Source organism: Gekko japonicus, unplaced genomic scaffold (assembly GCF_001447785.1).
Source record: "Gekko japonicus isolate JY-2015 unplaced genomic scaffold, Gekko_japonicus_V1.1 scaffold1553, whole genome shotgun sequence".
Lineage (NCBI taxonomy): Eukaryota > Metazoa > Chordata > Lepidosauria > Squamata > Gekkonidae > Gekko > Gekko japonicus.
The window spans coordinates 323,097-335,019 of record NW_015160257.1 but is presented as its reverse complement, the minus strand read 5'-3'; positions in this window follow the sequence as shown (position 1 = coordinate 335,019).

Genomic DNA, 11,923 nt, shown 5'->3' with positions numbered 1-11,923 from the left:
TCTCAGAGCGGCTTACAAACTCCTTTCCCTTCCCCTCCCCACAACAGACACCCTGTGAGGTGGGCGGGGCTGAGAGAACTACGGCTCTTTTTCAAGGACAGCTGTGCCAGAGCTTGTGACTGACCCAAGGTCACATCAGCAGGTGCAAGTGGAGGAGTGGGGAATCAAACCCGGTTCTCCCAGATTAGAGTCCGCACACTTAACCACTACACCAAACTGGCTCTCCCTTTCGTCACCATGTTTAGTAGCCCGGGATAAGACTTATCCTCCATGAATCTATCAAATCCCTTTTTCAAGCGGTTTATTCCTGTGGCCATCCCTACATCCTCTGACAGTGAATTCCACATTTTAATCGCTCACTGCGTAAAGAGGTATATCCTTTTTTCATGCCCTCGAATTCTATTAGTTTGGCATAGGGAGAAAACATTTTCCTTTGTCAACTCTCTCTACTCCGTGCATAATTTTATCACCTTGTCTCACACACCCCTTTAGTCCTCTCTTTTCTAAATGGAAAAGTCCCTGACTCTTCTTCCGCCATTCCTCCCCGGGAAGGGGCTCCAACCCCCTCATCATCTTAGCTGCCCTCCTCTGCACTTCTTCCAGCTCTACTTTGTCTTTCTTGAAATACGGTGACCAGACGTACACACCGTAGTCCCAATAAGGCCACACCATAGACCTGTAAAGGGACATTACAGTATCAGCCGTTCTATTCTCAGTCCTATTCCTTCTTCTTCTTTTCCTAATAATCCCCAGCACAGAGTTTGCCTTTTTCACGGCTGCAGCATGCTGGATTGACACTCTCATTGAGCTGTCCACTATCTCCCCAAGATCTTTTTCCCTCTCTGACTCTGCAAGTTCAGGCTCTTGGTGAGGTTGCCGTTTTGGAGGAAAGACTCACCAGGGTGGTCTCCCCACGTGCCGGCATCCCCTTCCTCCCCACATCTGGTTTTTACCTTCTTTCTCTATCTCCCTTCCTCGCTTGCTCTCCTTCCGTCTCAGTCTCGCTCTCTTTTTTCTCATTCTGCTACTCAGCATTGATAGTGCTGGCTGTGGGGGCCACCCGCCAGGGTAATAAAACAGGATAGAAGAAGAAGGAGGAAGAAGAGGAGGAGGAGGAGGAGATAGGATTTATACCCCACCCTTCACTACCCAAGGAAATCTCAGAGTGGCTCACAAACCCCTTTCCCTTCCCCTCCCCACAACAGACACCCTGTGAGGTCGGTGGGGCTGAGAGCTCTTTTGAGAACTGCCCTTGAGAGAACAGCTGTGCCAGAACCAGGGCTATTTTTGGGCAGGAACGCACAGGAACGGAGTTCTGGCTGGCTCCCGAGTTGGCCACGCCCAGCAGGAACTCATTAGCATAACAGGCCACACCCAACTGCAGAAACTCATTAGGATTGGCTACATTACGGAGGTGTGGCCTAACATGCAAAGGGGTTCCTGATACAAAAAAGGCCCTGGGTTTTGACAACAAACAAGGTAAACAGTATAAGAAGCAAAAGGTGGGTGGGGCTGGATGACCACACTTCTGGTAACATGTGGGTGCGGCCTAATGTGCTAATGAGCTGTGTTGTCAGGGGTGTGGCCTAATATGCTAATGAGTTCCTGCTGTTGGGTGTGGCCTATTATGCTAATGATTTCCTGCTGGGCTTTTTCTATAAAAAGAGCCCTGGCCAGAACTAAGGCTTGCCCAAGGTCATCCAGCAGCTGCAAGTGGAAGAGTGGGGAATCAAACCCAGTTCTCCCAGATTAGAGTCCACGGACTTAACCACTACACCAAACTGGATCAAACTGGCTCATTGACCCCTCCCGGAAGGCCACAATATATATACACCATCTCAGGGCTTTTTTTGTAGAAAACTCATTAGCATAATAGGCCACACCCAACAGTAGAAACCCAGTAGCATATTAGGCCACACCCCTGATATCACAGCTCATTAGCATATTAGGCCACACCCCCATGTTACCACACCCACCTTTTGCTTCTTATTCTGTTCACTTTGTTTGTTGTCAAAACCCTGAGCTTTTTTGGTAGCAATAACTTCTTTGCATTTTAGGCCACACGCCGCTAATGTAGCCAATCCAAATGAGTTTCTGCTGTTAGGTGTGGCCTATTATGCTAATGAGTTCCTGCTGGGCGTGGCCAACTCAGGAGCAAGCTGGAACTCCGTTCCTGTGCGTTCCTGCCCAAAAATAGCCCTGCTGACCATCTGAAGACCCCTGGTGGTGTGCAGTCCGGCATGGTGATAGCAGTCGGGGCCTGAAGACGTGTCAGCTTGTTCCCCCCCGCCCCCCGCAGGGCAAAGAGCACCTCTGCAGGGCTGTCAGTAAGGTCAGCCAGATGGTACAAGAGGAAGGCCTGAGTCCCACTTCACCTCTAAACAGGAGCTCTGATCTGAATCCCTTCCCGTACTTTTAAAAATCATCTCCCAGTGTTGCCTTTCATGTTACGGCGACCAGCCTCCAAGTGGAGCCTGGAATTCTCCTGGAATTAAAGAGGAGGAGGCTGAGGGGGGACAGGATGGCTCTCTTTAAGCGTTTGAAGGGCTGTCACTTAGAGGAGGGCAGGGAGCTATTCCTGTGGGCAGCAGAGGAGGGGACTCGCAGGAATGGGTTTAAATCAGGGGTCATTTCGTAGAAAAAGAAGTGCAGGAGGTCATTAGCATAACTCATTAGCATAACTCATTTGCATAGGCCACACCCCCTGACATCACCGGAAGTGTGTCAGAAGGCAACACCCACCGCTCAGGCGCCACTGGACTGTTTTGAATTGCTAGCTATTGGGGGGGGGACATGGAGATCTGTCCTCCCAGAGGAGGGAGAGCTTGTACCTGAAGGCGGGCCGGGTTTGTGGGGGGCTCTGCAACTTACCTGGCTGCTTCTTGATCCTCGTGGCCTGACTGAGGGGTGCTGGGAGCAGGGGGTGGGACTTGTTGCATGTGCCCGCCCCCTGGGCTCCTTACTGCCGGAGCTCCGCTCCTGTGCGCTCCCACAGGAAATGACCCCTGGTTTAAATTAAGGGCGGGAAGGTTACCGCCTGGATATTAGGAGAAACTATTTTACAGAGTTTTATTTATTTATTTTATCAGATTTTTACCCCACCCTTCCAGCCGAAGCCAGCTCAGGGTGGCTTACATAAAACAATGCATAAGAACATAAGAACATAAGAGACGCCAATGTTGGATCAGGCCAAAGGCCCATCCAGTTCAACACCTGTGTCACACAGTGGCCAGAAATACCAGTGCCATCAGGAGGTCCAGCAGTGGGGCCAGGACATTAGAAGCCCTCCCACTGTTGACCCCCCCCAAGCACCAAGAAGACAGAGCATCACTTGCCCCAGAGCCCCTAGCTATACCTTGTGGCTAATAGCCACTGATGGACCTCTGCTCCATATGCTTATCTAATTCCCTTTTGAAGCCGTCCATGCTTGTAGCCGCCACCACTTCCTGTGGCAGTGAATTCCAAGTGTCAATCACTCTTTGGGTGAAGAAGGACTTCCTTTTATCCATTCTAACCCGACCGCTCTGCAGTTTTATGGAGTGCCCACGAGTTCTTGTATTGTGAGAAAGGGAGAAAAGTACCTCTTTCTCTACCTGCTCTTTCCCATGCATAATCTTATAAACCTCGATCATGTCACCCCTCAGTCGTCGTTTCTCCAAGCTAAAGAGCCCTAAGCGCTTTAACCTTTCCTCATAGGGAAAGTGTTCCAACCCTTTTATCATTCGAGTTGCCCTTTTCTGCACTTTTTCCAAAGCTATAATATCCTTTTTAAGGTGTGGTGCCCAGAACTGCACACAGTATTCCAAATGAGGTCGCACCATTGATTTATATAAGGGCATCATGATATTGGCTGATCCGTTTTCAATACCCTTCCTAATAATCCCCAGCATAGCATTGGCCTTCTTTATTGCAGTCACACACTGTCTCGACATTTTCAGTGAGTTATCCACTACAACTCCAAGATCTCTCTCTTGCTCAGTCTCTGCCAGTTCAGACCCCATCAACGTGTATTTATAGTTAGGATTTTTGGCTCCAATGTGCATCACCTTGCACTTGGCCACATGGAACCCCATTTGCTTCTGGACAAACACTTGTCATGGATGCTCTAGGGACTGATCCTGCATTGAGAAGGGGGTTGGACCAGATGGGCTGTAGGGCCCCTGCCAACTCTCTGTGATTCTATGGTTCTAAAACTGATCTCCCCTGGAGAAAACGGCTCCCCTGGAGAAAACGGCACACCATAGAGTCTTAAGAGAAACGGAAGCCCTAGAGTGGCATCACATGCCCGCTGAGCTCTGTCCCCCTCCCCTGTCCCAGCCTCCTTTGAACATGATGGAACCTGTTATATATGAGTTCCCAACAATGAGTCCCAGTCTTCCAGCTCAGGTTCGAAGGCATCGAACTTGGTGCTGACGGCCATCCCTCGGTTCGGTACAGCCGCGGATACAACTGGCACTGCCGCTGGAACGACTGGATGTTGATTCTCTCCCCTCGGTCCCTCGGGAGGTTCAGCTTCGTCAGCCATGATGGTGTGAGTTTCAGCAGGGCTGCCTACCCACTCAGCATCCCATCCTCGTCGCCAGTGAAATATATCAGACTCAGGCAGCTCTTAAACAGGGGATCTCAGCTTTATTGAACCAGAGCAAATCAACACAAAAAACCATAGGAGCCTGAGCTCCTTTTAAACATCCCGGGCTGGGAAAGCCACGCCCAGGTGAACGGTAAGAACCCGTCATATTAACACGATAAAGACCAATCACTGTTGTTCCCTCCAGGCACAATCCTTAGCTCTGATTGGCCTGTCGACAGAAGCAGCCAATCAGAACGTGCACTCTAGGATACCAGGCTTTAATATACTGTATCCAGGGCTATTTTGGGGCAGGAACGCACAAGAACGGCGTTCCGGCTGGCTCCCGAGTTGGCCACGCCCAGCAGGAACTAATTAGCATAATAGGCCACACCCAATAGCAGAAACTCATTAGGATTGGCTACATTAGGGGTGTGTGGCCTAACATGCAAAGCAGTTTTAAAAAGCCCTGGGTTTTGCCAACAAACAAGGTAAACAGAATAAGAAGGGAAAGGTGGGTGTGTCTGGATGACCACACTTCTGGTAACATGGTGGTGTGGCCTAATGGGCTAATGAGCTGTGTTGTCAGGGTGTGGCCTAATATGCTAATGAGTTCTTGCTGTTGGGTGTGGCCTATTATGCTAATGAGTTCCTGCTGGGCTTTTTCTACAAAAAGAGCCCTGTCTGTATCTGAAGCATAGGCATGCAGTAGAAATCATAATACATAACAGAACCCAACAGAGGGACAAAAGCAGATGGGTGAATGTGTGGTTGCCAGCCTCCAGGTGGGGCCTGGAGTTCTCCTGGAATTAAAACTGGTCTCCAGACTAAGAGATCCGTTCCCCTGGCGAAAATGGAAGCTTTGGAGGGTGGGCCATTTGGCACCACACTCCCCACTGAGCTCCTCCCCCTACCCAAATTCCACCCCCCCAAATCTCCAGGAATTTCCCAACCTGGAGCCGAGAACCCCCGAGTTGCTCCCAGAATCTTGGAGTTTGGCTTTTTTAAAAGGAATCAGCCCATCCCAGCGGTCTGCTTTTTTTGGCGTGACTTCAACATTGATCACCAATTCTGCCGGAATGGTTTTGGCACGCGCTCCCCGCGAAGACGCGTCTGACTGCATGAGTAAAGCCCGGGGCCGCCAAAGGCCCGGCTGGTAGCCCATCCATCACGGCTAATAGCGTGTCCCTACCCTTTTCATCTTCCCTTCCAAGCAGTGACTTTTTGTGTCAGAAAAGCCCTCATCGCAAGCCATTATTCAAATGGAAAAGAGAAGGTTACTGCGGCTTCTTCGAGGAAGGCACGGAGGAGGAGCACACGGACACTTTGGAAGTCAGAACAAAGTCTCAGAGCCGGGCTTGGCCCCGGCGAGGTGGCTGGCAGCATTCCCACCCCCTCCCCACCCCGGGCGGGTCATGTCCCCTGTGAAGAGACCTCCCCACCTCGGAAACAGCACTCTGCTACCTGGAGGCGCCTTGGGCCATTTTCATAGTTGTTATGTATTGGGACTGAAACATTGCAGGATGTTGCTGCCAGAGACGGGGTGAGCTTGGAGCCGAGTAACAATAGACCAACAGGATTCTGGCAGTAACCAATCCAGGTGTAGGACTGTGCTGCTAGAGACGGGGTGAGCTTGGAGCCGGGTAACAATAGACCAACAGGATTCTGGCAGGAACCAATCAAGGCATAGGACTGTGCTGCTAGAGACGGGGTGAGCTTGGAGCCGGGTAACAATAGACCAACAGGATTCTGGCAGGAACCAATCAAGGCATAGGACTGTGCTGCTAGAGACGGGGTGAGCTTGGAGCCGGGTAACAATAGACCAACAGGATTCTGGCAGGAACCAATCAAGGCATAGGACTGTGCTGCTAGAGACGGGGTGAGCTTGGAGCCGGGTAACAATAGACCAACAGGATTCTGGCAGGAACCAATCCAGGTGTAGGACTGTGCTGCCAGAGACGGGGTGAGCTTGGAGCCGGGTAACAATAGTCCAACAGGATTCTGGCAGTAACCAATCAAGGTGTAAAGTTTTGTAAATAGCCTATCGTTGGGAGTGGGGTGTGCTGGGGTGTGGCCATTGCAGGCCATATAACCGGGCTGAGGGCTCTGGTCTGCAGTCGTGTTCTTGCTGAAATCACTGAATAAAGTAGAGCTGATCACTCGACTGGGAGTCTGTCCATCCATGGAACCCGCTATTTAACAATAGTATAAGAGGGAAATGTCTAGTCCACTTCATGAAAGTGGGGAGGAGAGGAAGGACTGATAAGAACTTGGTGAGGGTCCATCTAGCCCAGTACGGTGTCTCACAAACTGGCCAACCACAGGGCACGGAGGCCAAGGCCTTCCCCTAATGCTGCCTCCTACCACTGGGATCCAGAGCTGACTCTTGCTTCCTTGGTACCTGCTGTTGCCTGTCCATGGAGAGGCTTGCCCCCCCCAGTCCTGAAGCCAGACCTGTCCTCTGCCCATATGCAGAGTTTTGCCCAGTCATAGAAGCCTGATCCTGAGTGCAGTCAGTAAATCTCCCAAGAAGTATGCTGCAAAAAAGACGAACTTACATTTATTCAAGTAGATCCAGTTCAGGAGGAGGAGAAGGAGGAGGAGATTGGATTTATCCCCAGCCCTTCACTACCCAAAGGCGTCTCAGAGCGGCTTACAGTCTCCTTTCCCTTCCCCTCCCCACAACAGACACCCTGTGAGGTCAGCGGGGCTGAGAGAGCTCTTGACAGAAACGGCTCTTTTCCAAGGACAGCTCTTGTTAGAGCTACGGCTTGCCCAAGGTCATCCAGCAGGTGCAAGTGGAGGAGTGGGGAATCAAACCCGGTTCTCCCAGACTAAAGTCTGCGCACTTCAGCACGACACCAAACTGGCTCAGGTTGCAGTCGACAGGAGAGAAAGAAGCCTAATCTAAAGAGTCCTTTCCGTACCCCCAATGGCCGGCTCGTCCAGCATCATGTGTGTGGGAGCATGAGGGCCTTGTCCGTACAGGAGAGACCTGCAGAGACACGTATCTCCATGGAAGGCCATGTAAAGAGAGGGAGAGGACAAGGCGAGAGGAGGGGTCAGAGGGCAACTCCCAGGTCAAGACAAAGAGAGGCATCCCATTCAAGGAGGTAACTGTCAGCTAAGCTGCCATGAGTGTGGAGAGGTGTTCTAATTGCTTTGCATTCCTTCCCATGCGCTTAATTGCTACACAGCTGCAACGCTTATCTGTAAAGAGTTACTGGAGGAGATTGTGGTGTCTACCTTCCGTGGGAGCTTCTTCGTTCCCAGCTCCGCTACCGTTAGAGACTCTTGCCGTCTCCCGTGCGCGGGAGTCCACCTAATTGGGTATGGCTAGGGTGGGGGCGCATACGAATACCCTATTATGCGCATAGGTAACCCGCCATTCCTAACAGTGTTCATGTTACTGCATCTATGGCTTTTCAATAAAAGTAAAACCTTCCTAGAAGCATGTACTTTGTAGTTTTGCTGTGGGTCCTGACAGTAACACCTATACCCACTTTTCACACACGTTAAATAACGCACTTCCAGTCCACTTTCAATGCACCTGGCAACTGGATGTTGTTACTGTGTGTGAAATGGCAACATCCACTTGCAAACGGTCGCTGAGGTGGATTGAAACGGCATTATTTAGCATGTGTGAAAACGCCCAACATGTTAGAGTGATGTAGCACCACCCCCACCCCCACCCCATGTCCAGGCCACGGAAGGAAAAGGAGAGGCGGGCCGGAAAGGCTCCAGGGGACGTGACCAGGACAAGTGACCCCAGACTCCTCTGACTTGAGATGCAGGAGGAGAGCCGGTTCCCTGCCAGGGCATTCTTTTCACCTCCTTCTCCAACTGCAAACTCTTCCTCTAGGGCAGATCAAGACGGGTCGCCGCGTGAGTCTTGTGAGCCGTGTGAGCAGCAGAAAAGAGCCGGAGTCCAGGAGCACCTTCAAGGCGAACAAAATTTGTGGCAGGGGAGGAGCTCTCGTGTGACTCCTGGACTCTGGCTCTCTTCCCCCAAGTCTATGCAGACACCGAAGCAAGCCGACTCTAATCTGAGATTTGTGGGGAAGGTTTTGCTCAGCAGCAAACACGTATGGGCGGGGGGGCAGCTGAGGGGATTCGGCTTCCCGAGTGAGCTGGCCACAGCACACCACACAGGGCACTGGAGAGGCGTCAATCATTTGGGGGTAAGTTTGTGGTCAGTGGCTACACACAATGTGGAAAGGGCGATTCTGTGGAGATAGGAGGTGGGCAATGGGGAGCGCCCATTGAGCCAGGGATAGATAGGAACTCTCAGGCTGGGTGCACAAGGGATGCTCTGTATTCTTGGTGCTTGGGGGTGGGGGGCAACAGTGGGAAGGGCTCCTGGATTTCTGGCCCCACTGGTGGACCTCCTGATGGCACTGGTATTTTTGGCCACTGTGTGACACAGAGTGTTGGGCTAGATGGCTCATTGGTCTGATCCAACATTGGCTTCTCTTATCTTCTTATGTCTGGGGCAAGTGATGCTCTGTATTCTTGGAGCTTGGGGGGAGCAACAGTGGGAGGGCTTCTGGAGTTCTAGCCCCACTGGTGGACTTCCTGATGGCCCCTGGTATTTCTGGCCACTGTGTGACACAGAGTGTTGGACTGGATAGGCCACTGGCCTGATCCAACACTGGCTTCTCTTAGGTTCTTCTGGATAAACACATGGAGCAGAGGTCCATCAGTGGCTATGAGCCACCACGTATAGATAGGAACTCTCGGTCTGGGGCAAGGGATGCTCTGTCTTCTTGGTGCGTGGGGGGGGGGCAAGAGTGGGAGGGGTTTCTGGAGTTCTGGCCCCACTGCTGGACCTCCTGATGGCCCCTGGGGTTTTGGCCACTGTGTGACACAGAGTGTTGGACTGGATGGGCCACTGGCCTGATCCAACACTGGCTTCTCTTAGGTTCTTCTGGATAAACACATGGAGCAGAGGTCCATCAGTGGCTATGAGCCACCACGTATAGATAGGAACTCTCGGTCTGGGGCAAGGGATGCTCTGTATTCTTGGTGCTTGGGGGGGGGGCAACAGTGGGAGGGCTTCTGGAGTTCTGGCCCCACTGCTGGACCTCCTGATGGCCCCTGGTATTTTTGGCCACTGTGTGACACGGAGTGTTGGACTGGAGGGGCCAGTCGCCTGATTCAACATTGGCTTCTCTTAGGTTCTTATAGATAGGAACTCTCGGTCTGGGGCAGGTGATGCTCTGTATTCTTGGTGCTTGGGGGGAAGGGCACAGTGGGAGGGCTTCTAGTGTCCTGGCCCCACTGCTGGAGTGTTGGACTGGATGGGCCACTGGCATGATCCATCAGTGTAGCCACAAGGTATAGATAGGAACTCTCGGTGTGGGGCCAGGGATGCTCTGTCTTCTTGGTGCTTGGGGGGGGGCAAGAGTGGGAGGGCTTCTAGTGCCCTGGTCCCACTGCTGGACCTCCTGATGCCCCCTGGTATTCTGGCCACTGTGTGATACAGAGTGTTGGACTGGATGGGCCACTGGCCTGATCCAACATGGGCTTCTCTTAGGTTCTTATGTTAAGAGCAGAGGTCCATCAGTGGCTATGAGTCACAAGGTATAGATAGGAACTCTCGGTCTGGGGCAAGGGATGCTCTGTCTTCTTGGTGCTTGGGGGGGCACAGTGGGAGGGGCTCCTAGTGTCCTGGCCCCACTGCTGGACCTCCTGAGGGCACCTGGTATTTCTGGCCACTGTGTGACACAGAGTGTTGGACTGGATGGGCCACTGGCCTGATCCAACATGGGCTTCTCTTATGTTCTTATAGGAACTCTCTGTCTGGGGCAAGTGATGCTCTGTATTCTTGGTGCTTTGGGGGGGCACAGTGGGAGGGGCTCCTAGTGTCCTGTCCCCACTGCTGGACCTCCTGATGGCCCCTGGTATTTTTGGCCACTGTGTGACAGAATTTTGGACTGGAGGGGCCATTGGCCTGATCCAACATGGGCTTCTCTCTTATGTTCTCATGGGGCAAGTGATGCTCTGTATTCTTGGTGCTTGGGGGGGGGGCACAGTGGGAGGGCTTCTAGTGTCCTGGCCCCACTGCTGGAGTGTTGGACTGGATGGGCCACTGGCATGATCCATCAGTGTAGCCACAAGGTATAGATAGGAACTCTCGGTGTGGGGCCAGGGATGCTCTGTCTTCTTGGTGCTTGGGGGGGGGCAAGAGTGGGAGGGCTTCTAGTGCCCTGGTCCCACTGCTGGACCTCCTGATGCCCCCTGGTATTCTGGCCACTGTGTGATACAGAGTGTTGGACTGGATGGGCCACTGGCCTGATCCAACACTGGCTTCTCTTATGTTCTTATGTTAAGAGCAGAGGTCCATCAGTGGCCATTAGCCATAAGGTATGGATGGGAACTTTCAGGCTGGGGCACGGGATGCTCTGTCTTCTTGGAGCTTGGGGGGGGGGACAGTGGGAGGGGCTTCTCGTGTCCCGGCCCCACTGGTGGACCTCCTGAGGGCACCTGGTATTTCTGGCCACTGTGTGACACAGAGTGTTGGATTGGATGGGCCATTGGCCTGATCCAACACTGGCTTCTCTCTTATGTTCTTATGCACAATTGGCTGGAGATGAGGGAGGCAGTTTGAGAGAGGTGCTGTTGTGTGAAAATTCTTGCCGGTTTTGCCTCCAGGCAAAGGTTGCCAAGTTCTATTTGACAAGAGAGGTATGTGTGATCGCGAGTGAGTTAGTGTACAGTTCTGTGCACACACTGGCAACAAATGTCTCTCTCAGACCACCACCACCCTGAAAATTATTGCCTTTGAAGGTTCTGGTAACAGCTGGTTGTGCCAGAAATTCTTCCACCTTTTGTGGGCTTCTGAATTCTGGGCACAGCTTCATTCTGAAAGACTCGATTCAGAGGCTCACATCTCTCTGAACGCACTGCCTCTCATACGAACCAAAGCAGAGCCCCTGCGGGGTCAGACCAGGGAGGGTCCCCTCTAGTCCAGCCTCCTGTCTCACACAGGGGCCAGCCAGTCCCTCCGGAGGGCCAGCAACAGGGCAGGGAGGCCGAGGCCTTCCCCTGAGAAGGACTCCAGAAGGGGGGGGGGAAGCGTGCAGATCTGTTCTCGCAGAGGAGAGAGAGCTTGTACCTGAATAAAACTTGGTCTTAAAGGTGCCACTGGACTGTTTTGGATTGCTAGCTATTGGGGGGGGGACATGCAAATCTGTCCTCGCAGAGGAGGGAGAGCTTGTACCTGAATAAAACCTGGTCTTAAAGGTGCCACTGGACTGTTTCGGACCATGGGGGCGGGGAGCAGGGGCTCTGCAGCTTACCTGGCTGCTTCTTGCTCTGACTGAGGGCTGCTGGGAGCAGGGGGCGGGGCTTGTT